The sequence below is a fragment of the Engraulis encrasicolus genome, chromosome 14 (genome assembly GCF_034702125.1).
Source record: "Engraulis encrasicolus isolate BLACKSEA-1 chromosome 14, IST_EnEncr_1.0, whole genome shotgun sequence".
In the NCBI taxonomy this organism is placed as follows: domain Eukaryota; kingdom Metazoa; phylum Chordata; class Actinopteri; order Clupeiformes; family Engraulidae; genus Engraulis; species Engraulis encrasicolus.
In genome coordinates, this window is record NC_085870.1 from 9368098 (window position 1) to 9386008 (window position 17911).

The window sequence follows — 17911 nt, forward strand, 5'->3', positions numbered from 1 at the left end:
CATTGTCGAGGGATGGGACCAGTGCCATGCACCATGCTATTACTTGGCACTTACAATCCATCCATGTCATCTATCTCCATGCGCCAAACGTGTCAGTTACCCTCACCTGGTCGAAGTCCAAAAGTACTGCCCTTTGGTTTAGAGACCCTCTCGCTATTTCCCAAATGGACAGCTTCCAACGGCAGACGACACGTGTTGTTGATATCATTAAAACACGTCTACATGCATTCTCAAAGTCGAATTTTGGGAGAGATGGAACAATGTAACATCATCAAGGCTGAAAAAGGTTAGATATGTAATCAAGTGAAAGCGCAAAACAACAATGGAGACAAATAGTGTGCGCAACCAAATGATAATTTAAACCAAATTACCAACATGTAACCAAATGATAAGGGGTGGAGGTAGTACTTCTGTTAGTCAAAAAAATATGTTTGTACAGACTTCCACCATACACCAAAATCCACCATTCTAAGACATACAACCAAACCACAGCTGCAGACGGAGTGCAATGGAACAGCGCAATATAATTAAGTTTGGGAATGACGACTGTGTAGGCCCTATTCATGCCAATTTGCCATGTGAGAGGATGCAGAAAAAGTTGGTTCTTGCAACTTGCAGTCCCTGGGTCTATGTTCGCCGTCGTGTGGACATCAAAGGGAACTACAACCTCTCCAAGTGCGCATATTCAATCTTATGTGACTTTACCACCGCCAAGTGTCGGGCTCGTGCAGGTAAGAAGAGCAACACGTGAAAAGATGACATGTTGCGAAAGTCTCATCATCTAGAAAGCAGTGTATCACATTTTGTAATCCAAATAAGAGTGAGATTTAATATCAGATTACATTTGCAGTCACAAGGTACAGTATATGTCAGGTTGGCAGCTAAATGTGCAATACAATATGGTATCATATAGGGCCTATAGGGCCTATAGCACAACTTAAATCACCTAGTCAAGACCATATCACAACTGAAATAGGCCTAGATATCCAAACTACTGTACATGGTGAAGTGCACATCAAAAGAGCAAGATAAGAAAATGTGTGTTGCGGAATAAACAAAGGCTGAATCAAAGATGGTTACATGTTATGGGTCTGTGTCTGGTACTTTATATATCTTTTTTATTTTGTGTTGTATATACTTTTTTCAGAATGGCAATTAAATGAATAGACTAATTTTAAAGAATGGATAATATACTGTATTGTTTTTTTTTTTAAACTAAAAAATAATTCTGTCAACTTCAAAATGTCAATAAAGTGAATATGACAATGCAATGTCCACAAAAACAAATAATGCCATCACTGTACTCAACTCCATCTGCTATCACTGTACTCAACAACCCTCTTTTTAAAAAATAGATTTTCTCAGTGAGCAAAAAATCCAAAATTAGTGAAAGCATGTCTGAAAGTATACTTGCTACATACAGGAACATGAAACAGAACAAGACAAAGCGAAACAAGACATAACAGAAACTGGAGACAAAAAAGGATACATTGTGATTCTCAAAGGTCACAAGGCCATTTCAGAGGTCCAGGAGGTTCCCAAACTTTACCATGACAAGGCCCCCATATACTGGTATATTTCTCCCAAGGCCCCCCTTACATTGCCTGATTTTCATAGACTTCAGACTACGTACCGCGATTCTGGTCTGACCAGGACTATAACGATTAGTGTTTCCAAATGGCCTGGTTACCCCGCCTCCCTTGGCTTGCTACTGGTTGAGGGCTGTGCCGAAAATTTAAACCAAACATTTCTTAGTCCCAATAGAACGTCTCTGCTTAAACCACGTCACTGCCTTGAACACGCCTCTACCCAGGACGGTTGGAAATGCTCAGTTGATTGGTTCCAGACAAAGTGGGTGGAGTTTCCCACTGTGGAGGGAACAGAATCCTCATACACAAGCTCCTGGCCCTAGTGTGTGTAGCTGAGCCGAAGGTGTTGCGTCACCGCTAGGGCGGAGCCTGGGTACCCCTTACATGGGCCAAGCCACACTATTTATTCTGTGTCCCACTGTATAGAAAATAAAAATGATAATACTAAAATGTTCACAGATGTAATAGATTATTATAATGCTGTTCTAAACTATTGGGAATATTTTGAATATTGTTTAGCTTATCTTGGTTTACTTTGCCGCGGCCCCCCTAGCATCTCCTTGTGGACCCCCCAGGGGTCCCTGGCCCCCACTTTGAAAACCACTGCTCTAGTCCAGGCCAGGCAATGAGTCCACAAAGCTTATGAAGGGGTCCCAGGTTTTATGAAATGTCTGAAGCGAGCCATTTAGCGTGCCTCTCATTTTCTCCAGTTTTAAATTCTGCATCATGTGTCTGATCCAGTGGCTGTGTGCTGTGCTGGAGTAGTTGTGTGTCCTTCCATTTAAATAGAAATAGCCTTATAAAGAGGAGAAGGCAAATGCCCTCTGTAGGTAGGCTGGGAAACTACATTGGTTTGAGTTAGGAATTATGCCAAAAAATTAAATACAGGGTGAAGGCTGAATATCAAAACCATATTTGAGACATTGTATCAAAAAAGGATGACCCAAAATTGAATATATCATGGGGCTATTCTTGCTAGCCTTAGAGAAATGCAGTCGATGTAAAACGTTAAACTGTATCAGGGCATGTCTGGAACATATCGATAAAGAATGAACCCTTGTGAGGGCCAGGGGGGTCAGTAATTCTTTTGCGTACAAAATCCCTAATTGGTAAATAGCGGAAGAAATTAGTGTTGTTCAGTTTTCACTGAAATTCTTTTTTCATGAAATTCTTCCTCTAACCTAAACTAAAAAAAAAAGTCTTCTACAAATGTGCTGTGAATCAACCCATTATCTCATTATTTGAGGTCACTGAAAGAATTTGATGCAACATAGTCAACATTGCAACATTGCAACATTTATTACTGGGGATCCATATAGCACTCATCACTGCCTGTTATATGATAAAGTTGGGTGGGCTCCACTTTCTCACAGAAGGGACATGCATTATTTTAGTTTTATTTTTAAGGCCCTCACTGGTAAACTCCCATTTTATATTTCATCTCTTTTAGTTTGGCACTCCAACCCATATCAAACCCGCAGCAGCAACTTTTTACTGGAGGTCCCTTATGCCCGCACTGAACTGGGTAAAACGGCTTTTAGTGTCTGTGGACCTTCACTTTGGAATACCCTACAACAAAGGATAGGTCTTCAAGCCGTGGTGTCATTAGAACATTTTAAAGTAATACTGGGAAGTTTTTTATCACATACTTGTACTTGTTTTAACTCATAAGTTTTAATTCATAGTTTGCCTTAATTTTTACCTCTTATATGATTTATGTTGCATTGTGTATGTTGTATATATATATGATTTTATATGTGTAATTGTTTGTTTTACTCGACATCATTGTAAATGAGGGCTGGGCTCTCAATGATTCTTCGAGTTTAAATAAATGAAATGAAATGAAATGAAATAGTCATAGATACAACTAGGATAACTTATAGAGTAATCAACATGTTAACTGAATGGGGCCATCTTTCAGTTTGATTAATTCAGTATTATCTGCCAGTTTGGGCAGGATTTCCGATTCAATTACTGCTTCATTGAAAAATATGGATGATTGAAAAAGCACTGTATTTATGCATGTGCACATTTGGAATGTCAGAGAGCAACCACACACATGTTGCTCCTGAGAGATGGCTCACCTCAGGTCCCATACAGTAGACCCAATGTCAAATGCAATTAATCACAACATTCCACCATTGTGTGTGTGTGTGTGTAAGCCCAACTGGGAAACTCCAACTTCCACTGTGACACAGCACTCCACGGCACAGAAGTGTTCACTGTCTGCGCACAACAAAATTGCATTTATGCCTCACCTGTGCAAGGGGCAGCCCCTGATGGCGCCCCAAGGGAGCAGTGTGGCGGGACGGGACCATACTCAGGGTAGCTCAGTCGGGGAGACTGGTTAATTACTCCCCCCACCCAACCAACATGGCAGGACGGGAGTTGAACCGGCAACCTTTGGGATACAAGTCTGACGCCCTAACCGCTTACCCATGACTGACCTGTGTGTGTGTGTGTGTGTGTGTGTGTGTGTGTGTGTGTGTGTGTGTGTGTGTGTGTGTGTGTGTGTGTGTGTGTGTGTGTGTGTGTGCGTGCGTGCGTGCGTGCGTGCGTGCGTGCGTGCGTGCGTGCGTGCGTGCGTGCGTGCGTGTTTATTTAAGAACATGGGGAATGTTTCAATGTAGTAAGCACCCATGGCCATAGGCCTAAACCTGTAGGTATACTTGATAATTGGAAATAAATAATTCAAAGATTTTCCTGTTGTAATTTGGTGTTTGATTGTTAGACAGAGTCCTAGAGTGGGCCCAATCTGTTCATCATGGCGTGTTCTGCTTATTTAGCCTTTTAGAATAACTAAAAAAAAAAATGTCTGTGTTAAAATCATGGCGTATCTTCATTAGGCCAATCATAATGCAAGAATAGCCAACCTCTGAAACACCAGAGCCGTATATAGCATAGTGAAGGCCTCTGTGAAACACCTGTTAGCCTACTGTTTCCCCAATCAGATTCAGAACTTGAACCTGTGTAGGCTAATTACCTCCGCCAGGAGGTTATGTGATCACCTGAGTCTCTGTGTTGTCTGTGTTCGTTCGTTCCCTGCTATTTTTTTCCCTGTTTGTTCGTTCGTTCGTTCCCTGCTATTTCACTGCCTGCCACAAGGTGCGCGCGAGCTCCCAAGCACAGCAAGAAGCACAGAGCACTGGCGTGCCTGCGCTTCTCAGCAACAGGGAGGAACCTTTGCCTCCGCCTCCAGCTCCAACGCCAAGTGCATTTCATAATGTTGCTCAGCCGCAGGCAGCATCCTGTCAAATGAATTACCACCGCTGCCAAAAATATGGAATTTGTGATTGTGTTGGCCTTTATTTTTATCATTGCTGTTGCGAGATGGACAGTGACCACTCCCGCAGATAGTTTAGGTTGGCAATTGTGTCGAATTAATTACGTTGTCAAAAATATGGAATATGTGATCGTGTAAGTTCACAATGCTGTTGTGGACTGTGACTTGGGTTCACAATGCTGTCGAATTTATTAGGCTCCCTTGCCAAAATAAGAATGTACGTTCACAATTCTGGTACAATTCATTCCATCCCCTTAGCTATATTTAAAGTGAACTCCAAGTTGTTTGCGAGATGGACAGGGATCACAATGCCCGACAGGATGCATAATGGCCGAGCACCGGCGAATATTCCACACGGATTTGCCTGCGCCATTGTAAGCCTTGCCTACGGAACGGGCTGCGAATGTCTCATTTGACGCCAGCTCCAACATCAGTCTAAAAAGTTGCTCATCAGCTGGCAACCTGTAGGCTACACCCTCGTTGAAGTTAACAAGCAATCCTGTTAATTACCGCTGCCTAAAATGTGTGTGAAGTGGAAGTGCACTGTTGCGAGATGGACAGTGACCACCGCAGATCATTTTGGTTGACAATTAGGTAGCCTACCATCGCCAAAAATATGGAATTTGTGGCTGTGTAAGTTCACAATGCTGGTCAAATGCATTACACCCCCTTCACTGAATTTAAAGTTAACCACAGTTGCGAGATGGACCTCAAAGCGCAACAGCAATGTAGGCCTACGTGAACTGATTAACAACGGTGAATAGTGATTTCCCATGAGGAATACGGAGAGGAAGATGCACTTCAGCCGACAGCGCCAAGACCAACCAGTGACCCATGACGCATACCATCGTAGGCAAAAAAAATAGGCCTAACCCTTCTTTGGTTGTTTAGTGCTGTTGGTCAAAATCATTACATTCCCTTCACTAATTAGGCTGCAGTTCTAGCGCGTGATTACAAGCTTTCAAGTCGGTTGATTTTTTACCTTTTGCGCATAAGGCTAGATTAGGTTAATAGGGCCTACGATTGCTATAACCTAATAGCCTAACACATTCGCCATGAGTCTGAGAGGGATGTTTAAATTGACAACGATATTTGCTTTTAATTTGTCATGAGGCTTAAAGCTATCACTCTATAGCCTATTTAGAGAAGTTAACAAGCACCTTAATTACAAACAACCTTCATTACAAAAAGCACAGGCTATTGCATTTTGGTCGACGTTCATCAACATCAAAAAACATGTGTATTTTGTATGACGTTCAGGGTCTGTTTCTAGGTTGTTTTGATGTCGTTGGGGGAGGGGGATGTAGAAGGGGATGCGCCGTGGAAACGTTTGGGATTCGGTTACACGAACGGTTAGCCTTTCTAATCCTCCTTTCTCTTTATATTATATTGAATGGCAAACTTCCTCAACTTTCTCAAAACAAAAGTTAAACAAATCACACACTCATATATGTGCACAGTAGTATCAACATCCTTGGCGGAGGTCTGCACACTCTGGGTGCTTTTCTAGTTATCAATCAGTTCGAGACGGGGAGAAAATGGAAAAGGAGTTGTGATTTGCATTCCATGGTATTATTATTATTAATAATAATAATAATAATAATAATAATAATAATAATAATAATAATAATAATAATGTATCTTTATTTTTATTATGCCCATTTTATTCATTTAACCATTGAGTCAGTGGTTGTGCGCTTCCCAGCTGTATCTCTGACGTTTCTGTCCCTCCCACGCGGTGCTGTTTTTGACAGTCGGGTGTCGCGTTCGACCCATGCAAGCAAAATAGCCATTTAACTGCATTAGCTAGCTAGCTTGATATGGTGCTGCTGGTGTATTCGTTAACAATTCGTTTTAGGTGAGCCATTTAATTTCTAATGAAAGAAGTGTTGAGTGTGAGCACGGACCTTTTGAGAACATAAGAATACCAACATATCGGTGCAAATGTAGAGGCTGCTAGGTCCGCGTTCTCCGGCTCTGTTGTATAGAGCTACAATAGGCTAGCTAATTAGCCTTCCAAGAGGTTGGCTCTTTCGCTCCGAACTAGCTAGTTGGCTTGGTAGAGCTCTAGTATTGTTTTGTGCCCGACAGACCACAGCACCTCTGCCGTGTTTGCGAACCAGTCGTGACATCTCCCGACCTTTGGGAAGCGGACGCTGTCAGTTTGTCTGAATTGCACGAGCGCAGAGTGAAAAGGTAAGTGTTTTGTTTAAGCACGACAATGTGGTTTCTTCAATAGCCTAGAGCCCACTACTGTTAACGAGAAAGCGACAGCTGACAGCTGGGCTAGTGGTGTAGCTGGGAAGCTACCTTTCGCTGTTGTTCATAAAAGTGTTTTCATGGCTCGCTAGCTAGCTCCATGGTGTTTTAAATAGCGCGCCTATAAAGGTACACAGTGCTGTGCTAGCGAGCTAGCAAGTAGGCGCCTGCGAAGTGATTTCTAGTCCTCCCTGCCATTTTATGATTTTCTCTTCATTCAAAGCGCGAGTAAAACTCAACCAACACAGAACACCGGTGACTTGACAATTTACTCTGTTCTTACCTGCCAACATTTTTTTTTATTGTCTGAGTCTGCAAAATATATGACCGCTGGTTTGGTTTGCTATACCGGCCAACCGGCTTAGTTTAATTCAGACTAGACGAACCAGCAACATTTCCTACATTGTGCGATTTAATCACGTAGGTCCTTGCTTTTTTCTGTAGATATTACTGGTATTATTCTTTTTTTGCACATTACATTTTACATGATAAATTACCCATTCATGAAAAGGGGTCCCTTTATGATATAAATTATTGCTTATGGCCGCACTGCAAATATTTGAAATGGAATCTTCCCATTTGCTTAAGCGAGATAGTCAAACCTCCAGTCAACCTTTTCCCCGAAACTGTGATTACCGATTAAGTTATTGACGGTAATTATATTGTCATTTACGGTAAATGTCGACTGCGGGAAGAGTGGTGGGAAGATGTACAGTAGCTGTTTCAGATAACATCAGTGACGTGCAGTGAAGGGTATGGTAGGGTAGGCAGTAAATATAGAATATATATCTATTTATATATATATATATATATATTAACGGTGGGTTCGGTCCTCCCCCAGAAAAAAATGTATTTCTTAGATGCAATTTCCTGCATTTTAACCAAATCTGGAGAGTAACTATCAGCTAAAAAACTTTTTACAAAAGACTAAAAAACTTTGAACAAATAGTCCCCTTTCATGCAGATCTGAAATGTAACGTGTGTGTGTGTGTGTGTGTGTGTGTGTGTGTGACGTGTGTGTGTGTGTGTGTGTGTGTGTGTGTGTGTGTGAGAGAGAGAGGGGGGCCTTATGCCACAAGGTATGGTTTGAATAGGCAAATAGGCCTATTCACATAAACATGCTGATATGGTCTTTAATGTGCAACAAATTAGTAGGCCTATGTTTCTCTAAATACTGTAAATATAAAGTAGGCTATAAGATGCCATCAGTGCTTAACCACCACAGCTCGAATAACTAAAATAAGTAAATAGGCTACACTATTTAGACATTTGGACATTGTCAGTAGACCTAAATCTGAAACAATAAGTGAAAACATAATTTCAATTTCTTGAAAAGGCCAGCTACACTTATTTTGTTTTGCCAAATTGCCAAATTAGCTCCAGGACCCATACTTTGTACACCTTTAAGGACCTGTAGGCCTACATTTTACAATAATAATTTAGAAAGCTACAACATCACAGCATTTTGGGGGGAAAGCTTTAACTTTTGGCTTTAGCAGTTGATTTTGTTGCTCTTCTGTTTATTCTGTTGCAAATGCCAGGGCGTTTCACATGGATGGAGGGTGGCACAGTGTAGCCTACTTTTGAAGATAAAATGTCTAGTTCACCAACTGTGAAATCACACCATAGCATGTGAGGGGGGGAAACGATTTACATTTAGCAATAAAACCAACCTAGGTAACAGCTCCTGCCTCACTGCCGCGTTTTGTGCTGATAATCAAACACTCACAGACAAGAAGGAAAGTAGGCAAGGGGGCGGGTTGCTTGCAAACATGACCCGTGCATTCAGACAGTATCGAGTAAACCAACGAAACCACTTCTGAGACTCATTCTTGTGCGTGATAGTATTCTCAAACACTTCAGCTACGGTTGTGCAAGGTGTTTCAAATAAAGTCAATTTGTGAGTGCGGAAGCACTCCGAGAAACCATCCCCAGTCAATCGTCCTGTTCCACGTTGATCTCGGACTCGCACACGCGCACTTCAAAAGAACGCAGCTGCACTTGCTAACAGGCTCCACACAACTCACGCATTGCGTAGTCATCATCATAATAAATTAGGGAAATGGAGTCATGTCGTACGCTCAAAAAACAATCTCGCGTCCATAATAACACACACACACGGTCTATTCATGTCCACCACCGCACAACCAATCTTCAATGTCAACACCCTGACAAACGGTGACAACAAAAGGCACCACGAAAAAACTTGAGCATGTTCATGTTAAAAGGCTACCCGCAGCATAATAATTAGATGAATCTTACCTTAAAGCAGAATCACAAGTAGGCCTAGGCCTGTGTTTTCCATGCAAGCTAGTTCCATTAAAAGCCCGGGGTGGTTGACATGATGAAGACATTTTGTCCCAGTGCAAACTACTTGAAGCTGCTACCCATCTGATGTTGAATATTTCCACAATGCAGCGATTGCAAACGGCTCAGCTGTCTGTCACTTGAACCGTCTTTCTTGCTACTTCTCGGCATTTTTTAAAATAATAAAGACAAAAAGCCAAAGACTGCCATGTTTTCTTTCCGATACGGCTAGATATTTGAACAAGCCTTGCCTTGCTAGTTGTTGCTATCATAGCCACAATACAGGTCTGTGATCATAGCTGCCTGTAGGGCAGAAATTGGCTACTACCTGAATTGTAACAATTTTTCATTTTGGGCGCTGTGATTGGCTCACATACTCCCGCCACAGAGTAAAGGCTCTGCTTTTAGTCCCATTGACAAGCTATGTGACAACTTAATACGCATGCGCAAACTTTTACATTGAAGGCAGGGTAGGCAGAGGAAAAGCGAGCCTTACCGGGCTGCCTGGCTGGCATTCGAAAGCTCTGCTTTCAGCCTGTCTCTGCTACCAGCCGGGACTGCGCGTTGCCACGGCAACCTGCCCAAGCCTGAGCGCTTTGCTTCGTGCGATTACTTAGGTTTTTGATCGTTGTCCTGTGTATACTGTACTTTAAACAGCTCATAATTTATGCTGAATCAATGTTATTGTTGTGTAGGCCTATGTGAACTCTGAAGAATATTTTTTTAAACACGTGTTAGTTTTTATTTTTAAGACATTTATCCCAGGGTAGGCACTGCCTACCCTGCCTACCCTGACCGCACGTCTCTGGATAACATGACCTGTCACTGTCAACAAGTGGGCAGGTGCCCACTGCAGTCATGCCATCTGTCCTCTTTCGGTTGTAGGTGTGCATTTCTGGAGAGCGCAGTTAGCAACTATGGTAGTTGCCAATGGGAAATTGCATTGCAACCAACGAAGTAGTTAACATAGTTAGCAACTACGCTTTCCAGAAATGCACCCCAGGTTTGTACTTGGCGTCAGTAGGCTACTTTGGTAGAATGGCACAGCATCGTAGGTTATTGGACATTATCTCAATTGAGGCACGACGGTAGAGCATATAGCTTTTAAGAAGTTAACTAATATTAAGTATTTAACTAGTTAAGTATTTAAGAATTTAACGAGAACTTTGGACAGGTCCCACGGCAGGGCAATTGACATTTCCTAAATTTATTTTTTCTACTTTTCAAAGCTGAAATACTAATTCAGATGATGCCATTAGATGTATTATAGATGTATACATGTAGATGTATTATTTTCTGTTATTCGATGCTTGTTAAGAACTCTGCTTGCTGCATAGTATTTTAAGTGCTGTGTTGATGACCCCCCTCCTCATTCCGGTGATATTTATAAGTCATTCCTAAATTGCTTTCTGTGGAGAGGAGGACAGTGCTTGGACAAGTTGTGATTGCTATCTAAGGTGCCGTTTCATGTTGCCAATAGCCTTAAAGCTATCCTTCAAGAGTTTGAGTTAAACCGTAGACTACACAACCACATTATATGGTCACGAAGGCTTTCTGTTTGCTCAAAGGCTGTACTGTGTTCGGCGATCACCTGGACAGACCACTCATCCTGGACGAGAGGACAGATTCGCACTGTGACCGTGAAGCAGGGACACACCCACACCCCCTCATAGCAATTTCACAGTGTATTCTGCTGAAACACTGTGCAAACAAACTTAATTAATGAAGGCAGCAGTGCTAACAAGCAGTGTCATTCCAATTAGCAGAATCTGCTTTTTAAGCGTCATTAAACTGAGACTTCATGCTCATTTCTAATCGGACGCATCTGTAATCACCACACCTCCCCCCCGTGAGATCCACTGCCCCAGGAACACGCAACCAAGCTCAGCTCACGCTTGCAAAACATCCCCTGACCACAGCCAACATAAGCCTTGGGACCTTCAATGATGATGCTAAGTGTATATGTGCTGGAGATACACTTCTAGGCCATTCTGAATCGCTTTCCAGGTGGCAATAGTTGCTTAATTTATTATGCAGTGGGAAATCACATCATCCACCTTACAAATGACTTGAACAAAAACACTGTCAAAGGAACACTTGTGAGCAATACAAATCTGTACTTGTGGCATCACCTGAAAACAAGCTGTTAGGATCACTCTCTTCTTCCCCTAGATGTCTGTGTTTATCCTCCTCCATTTTATGAGTCAAGGGGAGGAGATCATGAGTTTTTCCACTGTAGTTTTTTTGTATGGTTGGTGTGATTTCACAAGGTTCACTGATGACACACGTTTTGTTTGGCTGGCATAAACAATGAGCTTCTGTATTAATGGTCATTGAATGCTTTCAACAGGTCTTTCATAGGTGCTTTTGGTCGACTGTGAACATATTGATGGCAGTTTCATTGCTCCACATCACATGTTAGTCATAATAAATCATGATGAGGAGGGACCTGCATCATAGAGGTGGCCATGTAAGATGGCACACAATATGGTTTTTATAGAATGGATGCTCCACCTGTAACTCTATTTGCGTTGTTTTTTTTTGTGAGGCTACGTTGATGTGACCCAGCCTTATTCAAAGGAAAATTGGTCACAAGGATTTGATTTTTAAAGCCATCCGACCTGACCCTTCATGTGTGTTTCATAGCCTTTGGCAGATTAAATTGTCATGAGTTTGAGAGCAAAACGAATCACGTCACCATCTTACCGTTGTTAAAGCTCTTCATAACATTGACTTGATGGCGATATCTTTTTATTTTGATGCTCTTCACCTGTTGTCATCAGCTGATCACGACAAGCTACCGAAAGAGCCCCCCCGAGATGGCAGGCAGTTTACCGCCATTTATAATGGAGCTACAGTAGCTACTGATGCCAGAGCCCCAGCACCAAACACACTCTTCTCCTCCGCACTTATGCAGCATTAACATGAAGATCTGATTTTCTGCCTAATGGCTTATGTTGATGAGAGAGGCAGAGAGAGAGAATGTTGCGCTTTTGCCATTGAGCAGACTCTGCTTGGGCGTGATCTTTTTTCCACAAGAAGGCTTAGGACGGACTACCTGCAGTCTTTCTTCGCCGATGGTCTAAAAATAATCAGGAGAGAGGAAGAGAGAAAGATGTGCATTAGCTCCATTGGATTCCATAGAGTGTTTTGAGAGAGAGAAGGGGGGGGGGTGCATAGAGAGAGATAGAGAGGAGAAGATGGTTGACATTATTGGGGATGCTTGCTAGGTCTGTTTGCCAGGGATCGGTGTCTTGTGCTGGTGCCTGAATCTCTGTCTTTGCAGCAGTAGCAGCAGCAGAAGCAGAAAGGCTTTTTTTTCTACAGAGATTTGAAGGTCTATTTATAGAAGCCTGCCGGAGCGCTGACCGTGTGGTGGTGGTGCTCTGCTGCTTCTCTCTCTCACTCTCTCTCTCTCTCCAATGTGCACGCGCGTGCTCTGTTTCCCTCTCTCTCTCTCTTTCCCTCCCTTTCTCTCCCTCTCCCTCACTCGGTTTGCTCGCTCCGTCCCTCCCTCCCACTGCTTTTATCTTTCCCATTTTGCCATCTCTCTTTCTGTGCCTTTCTTTTACCTCCTCTTCCTCTCTCCATGCGGCCTTAATCTTTCATCCATCTTTTCCCCACAGCCTGTATTCTTTTTTCCCCAGCAATTAATTTGAGCACACTGCTCCTTGTCTTCCGCTTGTGTTTTCACCAGTATCCTTTATGTTTTTTTTTTATTAGCGTTTCTCTCTCTCTCTCTCTCGCTCGCTCGCTCGCTCTCTCTCTCTCTCTCTCTCACCCGTTCTCTTGCCTATCCTCTGCTTGTGTGGATGTAAATTATTGATTGTAGCTGAGGGTAGGAGGCTGATGGTAAAGCTTTGGGGTCTTGACTCAGATTTGGCCTGGTTGGGAAATGAGTGAGAGAGGAAGGGATGTTCCACAACATCCCCAATAACACCTAGATTTGTGCTACCTTTGCCTTGCGTTCCAAATATGGCTGTCTTCCACCGTATGAAAAGGGCGACGTTAGTCAATGTTTTTGCCCATCATTGAGAGGTACCCGAGCCTTCCTATGGTCATCATACAAGTCATGATATTTCATTCTGAAAAATAAAACTTGCGCCTGTGGTTTTGTGGCAACTGGAATGTGGGCATTTTCAGTGGAGTTAAACTAAGCTTACGTCTTTGCTAACAATAAAATCTTGTCATCCTATCTGTAGCCTAGATGTTTTCAATGGCTTCAATGGCAGCTCTCTGAGGTCTGTTTAGTCGCCCCAAGGCCAGCTTATGGATGCTCTCCCATGGCCAGTCTGTGGGTACGTTCCAATATGCGACCTTGCTTCCTCCACTTGTGCTTGTGGCCTCGTACCAGGAAGTAATACGTCATGATGACATCACTGACAACAGCATTATATTTCAATATCTTTTCTCATTTGCAATTGGGATGGTGAATGAAAAACAGTCCCCCAAAAGTTGTTGTTAGGCTGACAGCTGGGAAACTTTATTGTTTTCTCCACGGAGGAGAGGCCAGGAGGCGGGGTGAGGCCACAAGCACAAGTGGAGGAAGCAAGTTTGCATATTGGAATGCATCCTGTGTCTGTGTTTGTGTTGAGTGTCACACCAGCGAGAGGGGTGTGGTGGCTGTTGCATTAGCATCATCAGGAGACAGTTAGCAGCTGCAAAGCACTCCTGCAAGTTAAATTTATCCTGACTTGCACATGCAGTTGTCATATCCTTGGCAAATATGGTCTCCTTTTAAAACCATGCACACATATCCTTTACATGTTTTGGCCGTCTTTCCGCAGCACTCCCTCTTCACAGTGCTGCTCTTGTGGGAACTGTGGGGTAAAAAGGCTATTTAAAAATAGTAGGAGCGCCAGTGTAGGGAAAGCGTCCATTTCCTCAGGCATGTTCTGCAGGACTTTTTGCCGATCGTGGAATGTTTTGATGCGGCAGCGGTAGCCTGCCTTGCCCAGTGTGAGCTACACAGTTGGCCGACTTAAAACGGGCAACATTGATCCTGTTAAAGACCCTTCTTGAGCACTGAATATCTTGGGAAGCTGCTCATCCTTCACCTCTTCTAAACCCCCCTCCCCCCCTCCCTGTATGTATTTGTAGCTCTCGGTAGAGAATGCACACACACCTACATGCATGCATGCATGCATGCATACACACACACTCACACTCTCTCTCTCTCTCTCTGTCTCTCTCTCTGTCTCTCTCTCTCTCTCTCTCTCTCTCTCTCTCTCTCTCTCTCTCTCACACACACACAACAGAGAGGACTGTTGGCGTTTAGGCATTAAGTAGCATTAGTGTGGATCTTTATCCCTGATCACGTGTCTCACTTGGACAGAACCTGAACCAGACCTGTGCACCGTTCTCGTTTTTTCCTTCCTTCCCCTCGCTCACTTGCGCGCGCGCGCGCACACACACACGCACACGCACACACACACACACACACACACACACACACACACACACACACACACACGCACACGCACACCTCTGTACGTTCTATCCAACTTTCATGTTGGACCTCTGACTAATCTAAAGATTCTCAGTCAGCCAGTGACTTTTTCTTTAAGTTTGCTGATGATACTGCAATAGTGGGTTTATTAACAGGTGATGAAACTGGCTACAGACAAGAGGTAGATCTGTTCTACACATGGTGCAATGAAAATAATTAATTTTAATTTAAATATTTTCAAAAACTTAAGAAATGGTTATACATTTCAGGGAAATGCCACCACTTAAACCAATTAATGTACATGGGAATGATATTGAAACAGTAGAAGAGTACAAGTATCTAGGTACAATTATAGACAATAAGCTCACATGGAAAGAAAATACTCTGACAAGACACTCAAAGGCTCAACAGAGACTTTATTTTTTAAGGAAACCGTTTTGTTGGTCTTTTTTAGTCTAGTCTTGTCCTTGTGTGCTATTGCAGTTGTCTGTCCAAATGTTTGTTGTTTATTGTACTCCGAAAATGCAAGACAAATTCCCTTCGTGGCAATAAAGGTGTATTCATAGGGGCGGTTCCAGACATTTATTCTTGGGGTGGCAAAGGGGTGGCGAAGTGTATTTCAGGGGGGCATGCTCCTACACTAAGGGAAAATTATAAACACTATATAATCGACACACACACTTATGTGATACAGTGAATCCCTTAAAGTGAAACCCTGCAACCTTAAGTTCTATGTCTGAAATGATGTCAATAATTAAGGCTATTGGTCACAATCAGGGCTCTTAATTGGGGTGGCAAATCATATTTCTGGGGGGGCAAATGCCACCCCCTGCCACCCCTTAGAACTGCCCCTGTGTATTCATTCATTCTTCTAGGAGCAAGTTCTTACCTGACAAAGTGAGTAAAGTGTGAAAGCATGGAGGGGTTCCAGATAGAATACCTGTAGGAAATAAAATGACTTTTCCACATTGACAACCAATCAAAAACACACCTGCTACCTGCCGGTATGACTTGCTTTTTGAATACCTTGTGTGATTATGTCCTAGTGATTGTAGTTTCCAACCCTGGCATTATGTGCTATCCATAAAGCTCCAGTCACTTGACATTCCCCTCCATGTTATGTCTGGTCTGGGTCTTCTGGGAAGAGATTATTTTTGTTGCCAGATAACCAATCAGTGAAAGGTGGAGGGCGGAGGTGGGTTGGGGAACCATGACTCATTACATATGAGCATGAGCATATAGCATGTCATGGCCAAATATTTGTGGCTAAGTAAAATCATTTGCATATTTTGAATTTCCAACTGACTTCACTCGTCAGTAATCGTTTTTCAATTTAGCCATTCCAGACCCTCTACAGTTGAAATTGGAATGCGGGTATTGCTGTGTTGTTGACAGCTTTTTACGTCCTCTGTAAGATTGGAAGAGTTTTCCACTCTGTTGAAGACTACATGGAAATAACAATGTTAATTATAGTTTGAACATGATGTTGTGTTTAGAAACATGGCCACAGCTTATTAGGCGTGATTGCTGTAGTGTAATGCTTGTGTGATCAAGTAGGCCTGGCTCACCATTTACAGCTAGAGCAGAATGAATGCCATGTTCCCTAATTTGCAAACTTTGAGATTGCTCTTGTCATGCCTTGTAGATGACATCCGATGTTGGATATGTTGGTGCATGCATATGGTCTTCATCCATGCCCGTTTAAAGAAATGAGTCACTAACATCAAATGTGAGATTCTAGGATATAAGTCTTAGATGTTTTGAGATTATTTTCATGTGCATTTTCACGTGTTACTTATTGTAGATTTTGAAGTTTTGAGGCGATTCTGAAGTTTTTAGTAACCCAAGACAAAAAAACCTGCTTAGTATTACATAAGTCGGAATATGAATGCCTGACCCATGCGTTGTGATTTTTGTTCTATTCATTGTAGTTCGTGTATTTGTGTCAAACACAAGGTGCCACTGCACTGAACTGTGATCCTGCTGCACTCAAGGCTGAAGCAATGTAGCCATAGCCTTTAGCCTAGCACTACCAGAAGAAACTCACGAAAGCAAACAGTTCCTCAGGCATGGTTATTACTTAACTAACCTAAAGTTACCCTCATACAGAAAACCCAGATTTCTTTCTACACTCGTGTGAATTCATTGTATTTGCAGTGTGTATGTTGTTGTCTCAGATATGGTTCTCAAGGAAGTTGTAGCATGCTTAAAGGGGTATGCCACTATTTTGGGGCTTAATACAGTTAAAATCGTTGGCCAGGGTTTATATAGGTGGTAAAGTGTCTTATTTTTCACGTAAGCCGTTGTCTTGTTTTAAGACAAGTTAAAAGAGGGAGTATGTCGCTAAGCTAGTGAAAGTCAATGGATCCGTGTAGCATGTAGCAATGCTACATGGATGCATTGACTTTCACTAGCTTAGCGACATACTCCCTCTTTTAACTTGTCTTAAAGCAAGACAACGCTTAACATGAAAAATAAGACACTTTACCACCTTTATAAACCCCAGCTAACGATTTTAACTGTATTAAGCCCCAAAATAGTGGCATACCCCTTTAATGCATGTTGCTTTTGGTCTTGTTTATAAAGCATAGTGTGGCTGTGTCCTTTAACAGCTGTGTCTTCTCAGCTAGCCCTCAGCTGCCAGTCAGTACAATTATATTATTGCTGCTGTGTCTGATTGCAGGAGAGTGAGAGAGGCAGAGACGGAGAGAAAGAGAGAGGCAGGGAGAGAGGGCGGGAAGTCGGTGAAGGGGAGGGAGAGAGGGAGAGCGGGAGGGAGGGAGGGAGAGAGAGGGAGGGAGGGAGAGAGAGAGAGCAAGGGGGGGAGTGGAGAGGCAGAAACAGTATGAGCGTGCGCACGGAACCGGGAAACCGAGGGATACAGATTCCGTAGCTCAGTGGCTCTCGTCCGTTCATTCAGAAAAAAAAGGAAAGCGGCGTGCAATAACAAGCGAGGGTGCCCTTCCTTCACAAACCTTCACGAAGGGTAGACAGACGAAAGAGGACAAGGTTGCAAGAGCAGGC

At 42.8% G+C, this 17911-nt stretch overlaps 1 protein-coding gene across 1 annotated transcript in view; it reads left to right on the forward strand.

The window, feature by feature from the left end:
- Positions 1 to 6622: 6622 nt before the first annotated feature.
- The window catches only part of LOC134462051 (R3H domain-containing protein 2), a 95552-nt gene continuing 84263 nt past the window's right edge, over positions 6623 to 17911 (forward strand). The window contains exon 1 of the mRNA XM_063214898.1: positions 6623 to 7068. The gene's annotated coding sequence lies outside the window, so the exon portion shown is untranslated. The remainder of the gene's footprint in view (positions 7069 to 17911) is intronic.